Below are 13,916 nucleotides of genomic sequence, written 5' to 3'. Positions count from 1 at the left end.
TGTGGCAGGACATCGGATATTTGTTTTGTTTTAGATAATTCTTTTTCTTTCAAGTGTTATAAAAGTCAACAAGAAATGCAAGAATTCAACACAAAGATCACAATCACCCAACTCTTAAGGTTGCCCATTGTTTCTACAAAGTCAAAAATTCACTCTCCTAGACGAGGTTATTTAGCACCGGGTAATTCCATCATTTTTGGAAATAGAAACTGCTTTATTATTCATCAGCGTCACAAATTCTTGGCGATTTTGGGGCTCATTTGTTAAAATTAAAGCACGCTTCCAACAGACCTGTTTGTTTTCGTATTTCACCCAGTTATTTTCCAGTGCTGCTGTTAAATGACATGAGGATTTTAAAAGGCTTTTCGGCTTCGTTTTCCTCTCACCGTAACATACCGACGGCTTCCGCTTCTCTATTTTTCATACAGAGTATAATTTTTAAAAGAAAAGTGGAGCAAAACATTGCGTGAGTAAATTACAAGAGAAGAAAGAGGCTATCAGTGAAATCAAAAGACACAGACTAGCCGATATAATCTGATTGTTTAACCTAAGGCAGAATTGTCCGAGGTAAATTCATCTCGGGTTTTATCTTACCATGGGTGAAAACATTTTGAAAGGTTACACAACACTCTGTGAGGTAATGTAGTTAAACCTTTTGTTTTATTACTGCAAAGCGTGAAGACGATGGCACAATTCAGAGCAAGAATTTTTTTGCTTTAGAATTTGAAACTTCACTTCAGTCTTAGGTGGATTTGGAATCTTTTTTTAACCGAGGGACAGAAACAGAACAATTTGTATTCTCATGACGAGCTGCAACAAGGCGAGAAAAGCCGTCCAGAACCAAATCTTTCCTTTCCCACTCTGACAAACCCAGGGTTGTGTGTCCGAATCTGTCATTAAGACATTCGCAGACGAGCTTTTATTGGGAAATTAATTTTCCCTAGCTAACGCTTTGGGGTATAGTAGATGTCAAGGGAAACGCTATTGTTCTCGTGACATATCCAAGCTCCAGGGAAAAAATCGGCCACTGGAAAAAAATCAGTTTCCCGAGGTAGACTGTCAACAGTCGTATTTACCTAGGTAACTATATGCTTCTGTGAAGCATACACTCGCTTGCCTGTGGTACGTGTTACAGAAAATCAGAAGGCACTGAATTGTGTGGTATTGAAATACAGCATTCCAGTCTCTGAAGAATAACAAATAAAAGAGAAGCGAGAAACATTGGTTTCTGGGCTGACATGTTGATAATTTTCAAGTTCCCTCACAACTTCTTTTCACCACAAGTGTGCCCTATGAACATCCGAAAACTTTGTAATACTAAACTTCACTGAAGTCAAGCCCTGTTTCGCGGGGTTAGTGTTGGGATGGGAGACCAAAACAATAAACCCTCATAAAAAACAGAAACATCTGACCGAAAATACTATTAACGCTAACAAATGCGAACTCAGCAAGGTACAGATTCTGGTAGCTTGCTTTATGCAAAACAAATATTGATGAAAAAGCAAATAAATATTGATACACAGTTTTCAGAAAGAGCAGAAGGAAGTTTCCCGGACGGTCGATCGAGAATAAAATATTTACGACATGAAAACAACATTAATTTTGAACCGTGAATATAGAATATAAAAAGTTACGATCAGCGACAAACATTTTGGGAGATTTTTGCTACGTTCAAGTAAATTGCAAAATCGAAAATGACATGGCCGGAATTCAGCGGGCGCCGTGATTAAGTTACCGCGGCATGTTTATTCGCCAAACAGTGAAGCATTTGTGTCAAATAATGGCAAGATACCGGGTTTTTGTAAGTTTCTTTTTCTGTCAAGTGTTATAAAGTTTGACAATGAAATGAGCGAAGTCAAAACAAAGATCACAATCGCCCAACTCTTGTTTATGCAAAGTCAAAATTTACTCTCCAAGACGCGTACGACGTTATTTATCACCAGGTATTAATTCCATCATTTTGGAAATAGCAGCTACTTTATTATTCATCTGCGTCACAAGTTTTCACTGATTTTGGGGCTCATTTTGTTGAAACTCAAAGCACGCTTCCAACAGGCCTGTGAACCCTTCCTGCTTACAGAGAAATACTAAAAAACTTCTCCCATATCACATTTCAACCTTAAGCTCGAAAATTCAATACACAACATGATATTATAATTCACAAAGGCAGAAAATACCACAGAATCCTTTTCCAGCGAAAATTTTATTGAAACAAACAACATATTTGCTCTTAGAGGCGAAAACCTCTTCCTATTTGATTGCGTGCGTGAAGACAAGAAACTCAATTGTGTCAAATTACCATGTACTTCAGGTAAATACTGCTCACTTTGATTTCGTCTCGACGGGCGATATATTGTTGTCGAAGTCCAGTACTCGTCGCTTTTGAGATTCATGCCTAGTTTATCCAACTGACTTTCCATTCTGGAGCTCCATAAGGGTATATTTTGTTTAAGGATCCACTAAAACGCCATTCGCGTTGCATGACTTTGGACGCCATTGCAGGCTAAGTTAATGATTCTACTGTGTCCACCAGAGAAATCTACGCAGTTCCACTACCCTCTCGATCCTAAGAAAATACGCGCATAAGGCTCTATACACAAAGACACCACTTACCAGGGGAGTGACAGGGAAGACTTTTACCGACACGGAAAAAAAAAACAAAAAAAAGAAAACAAACAAACTAAACGCAGACCTCGACTGGGTTTGACCACGGCTATTGTTTGAAGTGCACCGCACTACCACAAAAAGTAAAGCCACTATTGGGTTCCAAACATGGCAATCTGATACAAATCTGCACACTATCATATTAACTGTCTAGTTCGTACTTAGCGATAGCTACTACTAGTAATAGCTTTGCTATTTCTGAATCAATTTTCTCTACTTCCAATTTGGTTCTGAGAGACCGGTGAAGATAGTACTCGATCACAAGAGCCCTAATTCGGTTATCACCCAGAACAATTTTTCCTACATAGCGAAATGAGGTACAGGAACGAATGGATGTATTTGAAGAGATTGTTAGTTTTCCGGAGGGCGTCGGGGCGATAGATGGCACTGACAAAGCTTTCAAACGACGGACCGGGAGGACTACTTCGAAAACGCTTTTGGTAATGCTGGATGCAAAGCGAAGTTTTGGACGTAAGCGTTGGATGCCCCGGCGGCATGCATGATGCTCGTGTCTTTAGGTACAGCAGGCTCTATGAATGAATCGAGAGTGGTGAAATACCCGGCTAATTGAGAAGTTCCAAGTTCCGTCCCTGTTCCTTGGTGATGCAGCCCTGATCCGCTGTCAAAAACCCCTATTGAAGCATTATCCAGAAAATGCCGTCATTGATGCTACTGGACGAAGATTTTTAAAAGCGATGTCACTGCATGCAAGGCAACTGGTAAGAGTCGGCTTCAGGGTTTTGGACTGAGAACTGCAAGGGCGCTGGCGTTGTCTAAATATTGGAGGAAAATCCGCGAAAAGCTATTAGAACTTTATCGCTTATTGTGAATTACACAACGTTTGCGAGGACATGGCCATCACCAAGATGATCCACCAAATGTAGGAGGTATTCCCGTACCAGCGCCTGCCCTCTTCGCTCAGAGGGGAAACGACGAAGGGAAGAGGGTGCGAAATGTAATTAGAGATTTCTGTAAGGAGCCTCTTCGCCATTTTCAACAACAAATTAAATTAAATATTGCTAGTGCTAATCACCCTTACTTGCAGTCGAGGACTGAATTGCGAAGGGCGCGGCTCACGACATCGGACTGAAAGCATACAAAGGTGCCTCTGGCTGCCGCTATACAGTCCATGTTTGATGTCGGAGCACAGCACCACAGCCAGATGTTAATTAGCTGTGAGTCGATTTTGATGAGGGAGGAAAACCGGAGTACCCGGAGAAAAACTCTCGAGTCAGTTTGAGATCGACTGAAACTCAGCCCACATGCTAGCCGAAGCCAGAATTGAACCCCGGCTCGCAGTGGTGGGAGGCCCGATAGAAAACCACTAAGCCACCCTGACTCCACTAATTTGGCTTTCCCACCCTGATGAGTTACTGAAAACTACTTTTACTTCTTCTGCTTCTTAAGCATTGGAAAGAATAATAACAAATGAATTCAGTACCCTGATTATGTGTAACCAACAACAGTGGTTTTAGCCGCTGTTCTCTCTTAGTTTTATACATGATTATTTCAAAACAGGAACTTAAACGGAACGGGAATGAAACCCAAACTATAAGTTCTTAATTTAGTTCTTTTTCAGAGGTTCAGTTAAAGACCGCGTAAATTCCTGCAGGAGAGCATGTTCTGTATTTTGCATTTCTTTTTCTCGTGCCATCATGTACTCCGTCACCTCTTTGTCGTGAGACATGCTGTCTTTTAAAAACTTTTACCACATTTCTTGACTTTTGTCGCTTTTTGAAATGGACAGTGATCACCTTTCTTTATCTTCACTTTGGTCATCCTCTGACTCTTTTTGATTGAGATCGGTGACCTCAAGAATATGTGAGACAGGTGGCCTCGCGTGTTCCGAGAACTTCAAAGGTAAGCTCATAGTAAGGACTTATACTCTTGGCGTCCTTGTACGAATCAGAAATATTTTTAAACTTCGTCTTGACTTGGTTCACATTCCTTGGTGTGAATCCTACAAGACTACCACACGTCTCATTTTCTTCTTTAGGTCTACCGTCATTTCGATCACCCCAGATCTGCAGAAGAGTTTGTGTCTCTTCCTCGCCCCATTTTCATTCTGCTGGCAGAAATGATTAAATCTGAGCTTCCGTCGTTGTTTGGGGTTCGACAAGGTGTTTGAGACATCGTCGATCCACTACTAAATCCAGTAGAATTCACTGTGATGTTACACTTAAATACAATGACCCAGGTGATATAGATGTTGCCTGGACCGTACATGAGAGGTTCTATGGAAACCAACTATGGTTATTTAGGTCAAAGCGAGGGCATTTTATCATGAGTAGAGCTTCCAGAATATTCTTGAGGAAGTTCGTCTTACATTTGCATTTTGTGTTTGCATCTCAAACAAAGATCACGGCTGCAAAAAAAACGGCTCAAGTGAAAACAAAGAAGTTCGATCAATTCTTGGTCTAAAAATAACCCTGGGTGCCAGAGGAATTGAGTTCTTTTCCAAGGTTCGAGAATGAAAAAAAGAGCTTCAGTTCCATGCGGAAAGACAGTTCAGATTATCTAACCGATTTTAACAGACCTTTTGTGAACCAAGGCTTCCTGAGAGCATGTTTATTAGCTTTTATCCTTTTCACAGGAAAACAATCATTCTTGATCCCAATCCTCAAAATAAGATAGTTTACAATGATTGTTTCTTGCTAAATCTAATGCTAAACGCACATGGCAACTAATAAATGAAGTTTTAAACGAGAGACAAAGTGCAAATTAGATCCCGTCCAACTTTAAGTTTAACAACCAAGATCTATCTGATCCAAGGCAAATCGCTGAACATTTTTGTCAGTTCTTTACTAACATTGGCCCAAAGTTAATTTCTAGTATTCTACCATCCTCAAAATTTCATCATTCCTTTTTGTCAGGGAATTTTGCAATTTCAATATTTTTCGACACCGCATCTGAACGTAAAATCATTGAGATTTGTCTTAGTTTTCGCTCTAGAACTGCTGTGGGATATGACCACGTTTCTGTTGACTTAGTTAAGAGATTGTGCCCACCTCATCTGCCGCCCCATAACCCATATTATTTATCCGTCTTTGACCTCTGGAATTGTTCCTGATCAATTGAAAATTGCTCGTGTTATACCTTTATTTAAATCTAGGGCGAACAGTCAATTTTTCCTAATTATAGGCCTGTTTCTGTCCATCCTACATTTTCTACAAAGAGTAATCTATAATCGTTTATTGGACTATTTTAATAAGTATAAAATACTGAATTTTTCAGGCTTCTTTACGCGATTGCAAGAATTGCGTCCATAACTGCGAAGATCATAGCTTCACATGTAGGTATTTTTATTGATCTGTCCAAAGCTTTTGATACAGTTGACCACAATCTTTTATTGGATAATTATATAAATTATTCCATTATGGTATCAGCGGGATAGCTCACAACTGGTTTACAAACTACTTACGTAACGTAACAAGCATCATTTGTTCAATTCAATGACACCACCTCTTCTTTTCGTCTTATAAAATGCGGTGGGCCTTTGCTTTTTCTGATTTATATCAATGATTTATGTGATGTCTCAAGTGTTTTTGGCTTTTATTTCTTTTTGCCGATGATACAAACATATTCTTTTAATTCCCACAATAATGTTGATTTTCTTGAAACGACCCTGAATGAGGAGCTATTGAAACTAACAGATTGGTGCCAGACCGGTAAGTTATCAGTAAATTATTCAAAGTCTAATAAATTTATGGCCGTTTTCAAGCCAAGGCAGCGAAAAAGCAAAATCTTGATCTTAAACTAGAATTAAGTAATTGTGCTATCGAACAAGTAAAGGAAACAATGTTTTTGGGTGTTATGCTTGATGAGGACTTCACGTGGAAACAACATATTGCTAACGTTGCAAGGCAAATTTCCACAGCAATCGGAATAATTTATAAATCAAGCTTTTGTCTTCCTGTTCCCTCATTACGTACCCTTTAAATTCCCTTTATTAAAGCTTAGTTTATCCCTATCTCATATATTGTGTTTCAGTTTGGGTATCAACTTATCCTACAAACTTGAATCGCATTGTTATACTTCGTTCGTTTTATTTCTAAAAAGCCGTTACTTTGATGCTCACACTGATCCTGTACTTAAAGAAATTCACATATTGAAGTTTGCTGATATTTATTTGTTTTAAATGGGAAAATTCATGTATTTTTATATAGGCTTTCTTCCTGGTGTATTTAACAAAATGTTTTCAATGACTAATCAAGTCCATTCAAATAATACTAGAAATTCCAATACTTTCTACTTATTTCCTGCCAGAACGAGTATTAGACATTTTGCTTTAAGATTTCAATTTCCTACATTAAAGTATTCACAGTTCTGCCTCTAATTCTCTTTTAAAATCTATATTGAAAGTATTTCTCCTTAGTTGATTCTCCTATATATAGACATTTTTGTATATTTATTTTGACGCTTTTTTATGTTTATTTATGTTTAGTGTGTTTTGTTCTGCTTGCTTTTTTATCTTAATTCATATTTTAATCTGATTTCGCCGCTCATGTATTTAATGTGTAAGTAAGGAAGAAAGCTCATAGTAATAAGGCCCCTAAGGTTTCTTTTTGAGCTTCATTGCCAGGAATAAGTGTTTTTTTTTTGTGTGTGTAATTAATGTTAATATTATTCCTTTAACTACACATGGACTGGATTTACAAAAAGGTACCTTCGTATAATGGGACAACTTAGCACTTTGGCAGAACTCATATTCCTGCTTATCATAGCTATGATTCCAGCAAGGACAAACTTTAACCTCTTCGAGCCTCAACAATGCCACTTGCAGATTTCACTCATGTTTAACGGAAGACTACATTTTACTAGTCCATGCATTGAGGACCCCTTGAAACCTTAAGGCTCAAACTGAGACCTTTTTCTTGCACTTAACCCACTACATAAAAGATGGGTTGACCGTTCCGGGTCATTTCATAGTCGTAGGCATTCGAGTTCTGCAAAGCCCTGTCAACTATATGCTGTGGTTTAATTTTGTTTTTAGTTTGAATTTTTTTCAAACCGGTTAAGTTCATTTTTTTTCGAACCAGTTTAAATTTCTTAAACTGATTTTTTTAAATCAACTGTCTAAGAAAGGGATTTTTCTTTTTTCGGGGGTGTAGTTAAAATAACAGGGATTCGGTTTTCTGGGGGTCTGAGAAAGAACTAGACATCTTTTCCTCCCTTCTTCTCACCTACCCATCCATGATACTCCCTAGTACTTCTATCCTACCCCATCTTTCCTGCCCACCTCTAACCCCCCTTATGCCCACCCCCTCTACTCAACAGTACCCACAGACAATTCATATTCCTCAAGAATACTACTCATCAGAACTTGATCTTGAACTCACTTCCTCTGGATCTGCTGTCTACTCTGAAATGTTTAGTAAATGTCGTCATGTAATGTAACACCATTATTTTAGATGTCTCCTTTGTTTATATGAGCTGGTAATAAATTTGACCTGTCAGTTGCCTGAAGATCGCCAACCGGCGTGAAACTCGGAGTAGCGACAGCTGATCTTTGCCTTATGTCTTTCTTTTGTTTTTGCTCTAGTTATAATGGTATTGAGCGCTCTTCATCTTCACACCATACTATAAACTTGGTTCTCCTATTTGGTATAAATATATATTGTTACTCTTGGCAAAAAAAATAAATCTGAACTCTAAATCTGAAACTCCCTCAAATATAATGCCCAATCAGTGAACTAGATTTAAACTTATTTCCCGCTTGGAATGAGGCTCCGGGCGCGTGCCACCAGAGGTATTTTCCGGCAGTCCTCTGTGGTTGCCTTCGTTTTGCGTAGCGTTTTCTCGGGTCTTGGAAACAAAAATTTCCTCTGGCACCCAGGGTAGTTCTAAAATTTCAAGTTTGTTTGCTTACCTCCCCTTAGGTTTCGATTTCTTTTCGCCAATTTGCTAACGTCAACAATAAACAGACGGCAGTAATTTTAAGCTCGCAAATGATTGGCTCGCCGAACAACCTTTAGATAGAGCTCGAGACAAGGCTTTCCTTTCAATTTTACCTCTTTGAGGTCTGCCACGTTTGGTCTCAATTACATTGCCGTCGACCGAGATCTCGAAATAGACTTGTTTTGTGGTCGCACACGAACTTTAGCTAAAGCGTGATTTAGCATGCCTTAATCCCGATTTAAAGACGTAGTGCGCCCACAACCTCGGTCACCGAAGAGGAAACTGGCACAGCAAAACAACACACGAGGCAGAATCCTTTGCACAACAAAAACATGAGGTCATCCATTAGTCTGCCTTTCCGACTATCCGCATTCGCTTGTATTCAGCCATTCCTAGGACAACCTCGAGATCATTGCGTTCCCTACTTTGTCGAACACAATAATTGGGAAAAAATGGAAACATCCCAGATTTCTGTGAATTTGCGCTATCACGTAGGTTATGAATTTAAAATTTCTCAACTGCAGGTAGCGGAATATGATGGCGTGATTTTTGATTGTTGAGACCTTGGACGACAATCGTCCATACGGCATGTGTATCTACGTGAATATCGATCCGCTCATGGTGCATTGCCCACTGTGCAAACTTGGTATAATTGACAAAAGATTGAAGATTTTGCCGAATAGGATGCTACAACACAGTAGTGACAATCCACTATGTGGAATTATGTCGAAGACCTTGCAATTTTGGGTCCCTCTTCTTTAGAAGTCTTATTTATACGAAGGCACCAGCTGCATTTTGGTTTGTTGCAAGCATCCACCAGTTATGTAAGTATTGTCTCTTCTAGTTTTGCTTTTCGATTTGGTTCTCACGACTGTGCATATATATGTATGTGTGTATGTATATTGATGTCTAGGATAGAGGTTAGGCTAAATTTGAAAAGTAAATCATTGGAAAAAGGTAGAATTCCCATCGCGATATGATGCGTTAGAGTAAGAGACTAAGAGCTAATAGTCTCTGTCGAGACAAAAGAATTTCAGAGATTCAAACGTTGACCTTTCGGTCACACAAACTGAGAAAAAACATGTTTTGTTGCGCGGACAGAGGTGTGTATGTATATTGTTGTCTAGGATAGAGGTTACGCTAAATTTGAAAAGTAAATCATTGGAAAAAGGTAGAATTCCCATCGCGATATGATGCGTTAGAGTAAGAGACTAAGAGCTAATAGATTTCTGTCGAGACCTAAGAATTTCAGAGATTCAAACGTTGACCTTTCGGTCACACAAACTGAGAAAAAACATGTTTTGTTGCGTGGACAGAGGTATCTGCCGAACACCGAAGGACCAATGGTCGGCTTTCAGTTATTATAGCCCATGTTCAAATAGTCGTCTTTCAGTTGTGGTGGTGAAGATCTTCAGTAATGAGGTCTAAACACCAGTTTATGAATGCTTAGCTTTTACTTAATCGGTCGAAGCACAGATTTTAATCAGTAAATGGTTAGCTTTCAGTTATTTTAATCAGTGTATGTGTACATTTATTATCACCGAACACTGATTAGCATAGATGAGAACGTTCGTTTTGCCTTCCTGAAAAATATCCCTTTCAATGTGTGGCGCACCATCTTAGTACATTTTTCGTGGGTTGCAATTTAATGTCATTTTTCCTTGCGATTTCAAGGAACAGTAAACTAAACCGTTATCTTGCATTGCAGCAATGTTTAAATCAAAGAAATACAATCTAGTTAACGAAATTAGCAATCTAGAGGAAATCACTTTTTTATTACGGTTTGGTGCTGCAGTGAAAGGTTAAATATAAGGTCGTTCGGCTCTTGTTCAAAATTGTGTCTAGCTGTGACAGACATTTCCTTTTGTCAGAACTGGCCGGCCAGACCTGTCAGTTTGCAAAGAAAGTGCAACAGTTTGAACGAACGCTTGCATGATAATTCCTCGCATTCTTGTCTGGCGGGAGCAGAATTTATCAATTGAGTTAATTTGATTAGTGTGTGGATACGAATCCGCTGCCGATTCTCTACGCGGTATAAGCACTAGAATAAGTGACCACAAGACAAATGCAAATGGACATACATTATTTTTGTACCTAATTATTGCTGGACATGCTTTTGGGTGAAATTCTCTCGAAGGTTTTATCACAATTAAAACAATCTATAGTAAAGGTAAAGAAATTAACGCACAAACTCCTGGAGCTGTAAGCTTTCAAAATCCTTTGATAGGGTTTACATTGAAGGTTAACCGGTACAACCAAAAACGAATTTCAATGGGGATGTCGGCAATGTTATCCAAGGATTGTTCTTATTAGTCGATTTTGATACACTATTTCACACACCAGTTTCCAAGCCGCCATTTTGTGCACGAAGAATATGCGATCTTGAGAAACGAAAGAACGCCACAGGATTCAAAGGCGATTCTAAGTAGAAAAATCTATAAGGAAGCTTCCTTCTTGTGGCCTTATAAGTCCTTTGCAATTAACACTATTAAAGCGGTACTTGATTAAATATTCCTTGTTTGTCTTTGGATTTAACTGCCATAACACAATTTTCAAGCTACTGAACATTCCCTTGAATCCAACAAATTGTTGATGAAGAGATGGATTTTACTGTATCTCATAGACTTATTCAATTGCTCATAATTTATAGTCATCAATTCAAATGATCAGCTACTCGCCCTAACATTCTCAGACGCAGAACACGACGCATTTGTCAGACTTATTTACTATCAGAAAATGTTCTTATTGCTTTGGGAAGAGAGTTGCTGGTCTGGCTTTAAGATGCGCAACTTTGAGTTGTTTGGTTTTGGATAGAAGAAATTAATTTGAGTTTCAGATAAATGGTATCCATTTTTTATCAAGATATGCAACTAGTTCAAACAGTATAGGTCGGTCAATAAGTCTCTAACATGCTTCAACTTCACACAAAGTTTATAAATTGTTACAATAGATTCCCAGATATATAAGGTGGACATTTAATACCCTGGATATCATCCGGTTTACTGAAAAAGAAACTTAAAAATTGAAATGAGTAGAGCCGTTGCTCAGAAATTTGAAGTACAAGATACACAATCGGGTCATACCAAGGCGAGAAACGTAAGATTACTTTGCAGTTACACGAAAATCATTTATAAAATGGTTATTTTCAAAGGAACGTCTTGGGGCCCAATAAACTGCTCCTGATTTAAAATTGGATCTCTTTCCAGCTCACTAATCGTCGCATAGAACCGGAAACCAGTTGATGGGTTGCAAACGTGAATCAACAATGACTGTTTCTTGATGTCATAGTAAACGAATCTCTCCCAACCATTTATATTTGCCAAACGGAATTCTTTGTGTATGGAGTTAGGTCTTACACGAATCTTTTGCGTAATTTGCACGGAGAATCTGTCTTAACTGATTGTTTCATGGTGACTTTATACGCAATGCATTTTGTTATTCGTCTGTAACTTACAGAAGGTCTCCAAGAACGCTCACTAGAGAAAAAGAAACGAAAAGCGAGAAGGAGATTGGGAAAGAAGAACTTTGAAAGTTATGTTGTGTGCATGGAATTTGGTTACAAAGATGGTGTTGAGATACGAAGTCAACCATGCACGGCTTGAATTCTTTTCATGACTCAATGTGAATTCTCATCTATATTCCAAGGTCATTTCTTAACGGTAACTTTAGCTCATTTTTTGCGCGAACAAAGGAACGAAACGAACGAAAACAGATATGAGTGATTATATCTGCAAATATCAGTCATCTGAGGAGGTTTCCAAAAAATCTCAACTAATTTCTATACATATAACACCCATTTGTGTGCTCCATGATCTTCAAGTCTGAATCCATTCCCAGATACGTAGTTAAATGTCTTAACTTTGCTACGAGCTTGTTAAGCGGAGAATTTGCCATTTCAACGTATATAATCCAAATCAGTCCTTCGACTGTATTTTCCATGCAGTTATACAATAGATGACAGAAATTCACTTTTCCTTCGACAACTTCGCTCTTACGGGTGACATCATACAACGAAATCGAAAGATGTTGCACGGCGCGTGTTATAACCTTGATTACAAGTTTCTCATGGCTAGCAAATTTTGACAATGCCTTCCGCAACATTTTCCGGTAGCACAAGTTCATTGGTTATGATGATTCTCTTACTAGGAAAGCAAAACACTGAAAACACTGCAACCACGGATTAAAGGGTATCCATGGTACTGAATTGAGTGTGGCTTGGCTTCCCAGCAGATATCACCGAAGCACGATGCAAAAGACAACATGTTCAGTGGAGGCGGAATAATAATCGTAGTTTTCAATAAGCTGGTATTTGGGAGACGTACGTTAGTACAGAGCCAGTACAATTAAACAACAGTTGCAGCAGAAGCTAAATGATTTCAACTGGCATCTGGAAATGGGTTCTTAAGGTCTAACTCATGATGAGAACTTATTTTATCAAGTTAAGTGCAGATCATGCATCCCGGTTTAACACGGCATTGAGGTGAAATGTCAAATGTTCATTTCCATGGCGAATATTGCCGAACAAGGTCCTGAGAATTAGTGTTCATTGATGTTTGGTACCCTTACGTGCTTGCATTTCACTGAATTGGTATCTAGCGCCCGGCAGTGTTTGAAATATGTTTTTGCGTAGACTGCTAGATGACGCCCGTGAGGAGTATTTGGTACTGAGTTGTGTTCATGCTTCAATGAATGTCTGCTTTAACTTAAGAAAGTTAGAAATTGGCTCATAACCTCTTGAGATGTTCTCAGCCCATATCATAAATTCAGTTTCATTGCGAAAAGAAGAATGCAGCTTGAAGATATTTTGACTGCACTTCTTTCTGCGCAAACAATCAATTCCCGACTGAAATAACATCAATGATGCAAAGATGACAGACAGTCGAATATTGGCGATTGCCATGCAAAGATTATGCTACGAATGCAGAAAATTCGATTTCTACCTGACAATTTTCGAGGTCGCTGCCTCAACACGCTTAGTGCATTACAATAGCGAATTATTAAAATGTAATGCTTTATTTAGGGTTGTACTAATAAAGGAATTAGCGACAAAGCCCAGCATTCCTCTGGTGATTAAATGTTTCCACATACCTGCTAATATGATGAAGTATATCCGCGTGCCGTATTCAAGAGCAAGATCACCCTTGACTTGAGAAAGATTACTCCATCTCAGGCTAATTAAGGGCGTGGCTGAGCCAGTACAAAGGACCCCCGCAGGGAATTTAGAAACTCCTATTTTTAATGAATTAAACAAAGTTTATTGTTCAATAGATTGATCACTTTTTTCATGTGACTGGGTTAAACGAATGCCATTTGTGACATTTGTGACAGTGCTTGTCAGTACCACGTGATATCAC

General features: G+C 38.7%; 1 protein-coding gene across 1 annotated transcript in view; it reads right to left on the bottom strand.

Annotated features, from left to right (window-relative positions):
- Positions 1-13,707, bottom strand: part of LOC138015243 (uncharacterized) — a 45,588-nt gene extending 31,881 nt beyond the window's left edge. Inside the window, exon 1 of the mRNA XM_068862212.1 lies at positions 13,651-13,707. The gene's annotated coding sequence lies outside the window, so the exon portion shown is untranslated. The remainder of the gene's footprint in view (positions 1-13,650) is intronic.
- Positions 13,708-13,916: the final 209 nt, after the last annotated feature.

Source organism: Montipora capricornis, chromosome 9 (assembly GCF_036669925.1).
Source record: "Montipora capricornis isolate CH-2021 chromosome 9, ASM3666992v2, whole genome shotgun sequence".
NCBI classification, from domain to species: Eukaryota; Metazoa; Cnidaria; class Anthozoa; order Scleractinia; family Acroporidae; genus Montipora; species Montipora capricornis.
Note: the sequence above shows the minus strand (reverse complement) of the source record. Positions and strands in the feature narration are given on the sequence as shown.